Source organism: Mus pahari, chromosome 22 (assembly GCF_900095145.1).
Source record: "Mus pahari chromosome 22, PAHARI_EIJ_v1.1, whole genome shotgun sequence".
Taxonomy (NCBI): domain Eukaryota; kingdom Metazoa; phylum Chordata; class Mammalia; order Rodentia; family Muridae; genus Mus; species Mus pahari.
Window position 1 is genome coordinate 46,513,277 of NC_034611.1, and position 3,674 is coordinate 46,516,950.

Here is a 3,674-nt window from a genome sequence, read left to right on the forward strand (position 1 = left end):
TGTCTGTGTGTGTCTATGTGTATATATGAACCATGCCTTTGATAGAGAGGTACAGGACAACACGTGGGAGATTGTTTTCTCCTTCCTCCATGTTGGTTCTGGAAATCAAACTCAAGTGACGGGGCTTGACAGCAAGTGCAAACCACTGAGCCGTCTTGCCAGTCATTGAGTTTCTTGAGTAGTGTGCTTAATTGTATCTTAAATGTTTACTGACTCGTCTATCGGTTATCCATTTACATTATTTGGCCATTTTCTGATAAATGATAGCCATTTTATAATAGGCATAGTAGATGCTTATCGTGTGCTATGATTTTGTGTATTTTTAGCTGTTTACATAGTGTCTATATCTATTTATACTCTTTGGCCATATAAGGATTTTGGTTAAAAATAAGGGTCATACATCTTCTGAACCAGGCAAGTCCTCAAGTGGAGGGATCGGGACACCAACCCAGACACAAAACCTTTGACTTACATACAATTTGTCCTGCAGGCAGTGTGTGCTGGGGCCTGAGCCTAGCAAAATCATCAAAGAGGCCAGAGAGATTTCATCCCGCAACTGATGGGAGAGATGCGGAGTCCCACAGTCAAACATTAGGAAGGGGAGGTCTGCCGACGTGGAAGAAGAGGGGCTGGGGGAACCAGAGGGGTCAGGGATACACCACGAGAACATGGCCCACAGAATCAACTGACGGGGACTCATGGGAATTTGAGAGGTCAGGGAATCTATAGGAGCCTGACCTAGGTCCTCTACGTGTGTGTGACAGCTAAGCTGCTTTGTGTTCTTGTTGGAACCCTAACAGCGGGAGCAGGGGCTCCTTGACTCTTTTGCCTACTTGTGGGACCTTTCCCTCCCCGAGGCTCATCTTCTGTAGGACAACAGCTAGGCATTTCTCAAAGCTTCACCACCCGGGTGCCACCATTCTTGTCCCCACCAACTATTTTTGTAACAGTCGCAAGGACCTTCTCCTTTTTCTTCTTCTCAACCTTGGTCTTGGTTGCTGAGTATTTCCTTTTCTTCTAGGCCTTTCTGGAACACATAGCAGATCAGGAGTATCTGCCAATTCCTCTAACCAGGACAGGGGGTCAGCTGCAATGGGGCTTTTTTTTGTTGTTGTTGGTTTTTTGAGACAGGGTTTCTCTGTGTAGTTCTGGCTGTCCTGGAACTCACTTTGTAGACCAGGCTGGCCTTGAACTCAGAAATCCACCTGCCTCTGCCTCCCGAGTGCTGGGATTAAAGGCGTGCGCCACCACGCCCGGCCCAATGGGGCTTTTTTAACCTTAGGGAGACCCTTTTTGGCTTCAACAGTGGCCCGGGGACCAGGGGCAGCAGCATCACCGCCAGACTTCTGTTTTATTTTTCTTTTTTTTTTTTTTTTTTTTTAAGATTTATTTATTTATTTAATGTATATGGGTACACTGTTGCTGTCTTCAGACACACCAGAGGAGGGCATTACAGATGGTTGTGAGCCACCATGTGGTTGCTGGGAACTGAACTCAGGACCTCTGAAATAGCAGTCAGTGCTCCTAACCTCTGAGCCATCTCTCCAGCCCTCATTTACATTTCAAATGCTATCCCCAAAGTCCCCTATACTCCCTCCCCCGATCCCATACCCACCTACTCCCCCTTCTTGGTCCTGGTGTTCCCCTGTACTGGGGCATTATAAAGTTTGCAAGACCAAGGGGCCTCTCTTCCCAGTGATGGCCGATTAGGCCATCTTCTGCTACCTATGCAGCTAGAGACACGAGCTCAGGGGGTACTGGTTAGTTCATATTGTTGTTCCACCTACAGGGTAGCAGACCCCTTCAGCTCCTTGGGTACTTTCTCTAGCTCCTCCATTGGGGACCCTGTGGTCCATCCAATAGCTGGCTGTGAGCATCCACTTCTGTGTTTGCCAGGCACTGGCATAGCCTCACAAGAGGCGGCTCTATCAGGGTCCCCTCAGCAGAGCCTTGCTGGCGTGTACCGCCAGCCTTCTTGGCCGCAGGTTTCCTCTCCGTTGTATCAGGCGTCTCCGCTTTCCACCCGCCATTTTGCAAGACTGGAAAGAGAACTAGGACAGCGGCTTCCGGTCTGTAAGCAATGACGGGAGGCGGCCTCATCCAGCCTTACCGTGATGGTTGGTACGCGGCCGGTCTTATCGTAGCTTGTTATTTAGTGTTTTGGTTGATGTCCCTGGGAGAAGGCCTGCTCTTCCCTAAGGGAGGGAGGGGAAAGAGAGGGAATCTAAGGAAGAGGGATGTCAGAGAGGGGAGAGGCTGGGGGTAGGAGAGGGAGGGGAAACCAGTCCATATGTGATATATGAGAATAAAAGGGGGGGGCATGTCTCAATGGACTACACTATAACTCTCAGTAACCATGCGGCCAGATCACAAGCAGCTGGAGGTGGCTGTGGGCAGCAACCAAGTAATAATGAGTCATACTCTCTGCTGAGGAATAGGAATTTCCGAAGCTCTGGATGATTTTAGGAATGGAATGATATAATTTCTAACAGTTGACTTTTTTTTGTTTGTTTGTTTTTTTCGAGACCGGGTTTCTCTGTGTAGCCCTGGCTGCCCTGGAACTCACTCTAGACCAGGCTGGCCTCGAACTCAGAAATCTGCCTGCCTCTGCCTCCGGAGTGCTGGGATTAAAGGCATGCACCACCACGCCCGGTGCCTTTTTTTTTTAAATTTGTATTTGGGCTGGTGAGATGGCTCAGCAGGTAAGAGCACCCATCTACTCTTCCAAAGGTCCTGAGTTCAAATCCCAGCAACCACATGGTGGCTCACAACCATCCATAACAAGATCTGAGATCTGGCGCCGTCTTCTGGAGTGTCTGAAGACAGCTACAGTGTACTTATATAATAAATAAATAAATATTTTTTAAAAATTTGTATTTGATGGCGTTAGGGTTTAACCTTGGGACTCCGGGTATGCTAGGTGAGCACTCTACTTCTGAACCGTACCACAGGCTGGTCACTCACCCACGTATAAACTGTGAAATAAGAATAAGACATAAGGTTGAAGATGCAGCTCAGTGGCAGCGGAACACCTGCTTAGCAAGCATAAAGCTTATTTAGCAGAATAAGAAGAGCAAGAAAGAGGGATGGAGCCAGGAGGACAGGAGGATTGGAAGGGAGAGAGAAAGATCTTTGAAAAGGACTCTCTATGGTTTGGAATCAAAGGTCATGGGTACACAGGAGTATGTCTAACTTACTTTTTCTTTCCTTTAAAGAAAATGCTGGAGCAGGGCGTGGTGGTGCACGCCTTTAATCCCAGCACTTGGGAGGCAGAGGCAGGCGGATTTCTGAGTTCAAGGTCATCCTGGTCTACAGAGTGAATTCCAGGACAGTCAGGGCTACACAGAGAAACCCTGTCTGGAAAAAAAAAAAAAAAAAGGTAAACACTGTATTTTGATACCATGTAGTCGAGGCTGTCCTCAAACTCCTGGGCTCCAGTTATATTCCTGCCATAACCTTCAGAGTAGTTAGGACTACAGGCTAGCTCTGCCACCACACCTGGCAGCCTTTGAAGTACCAACAGTAAATACAATGCCTGAATTTTCCACACTCCTGGAGAGTGAGAGAATGTGGAGCAAGGATGCTTACAGCTTTTTCTAAATTGTACAGCACTTCATCTAGGAGACCAAATATCTGAGATGATGGGAACATGCCTGGTATGCTCATCGACCCCA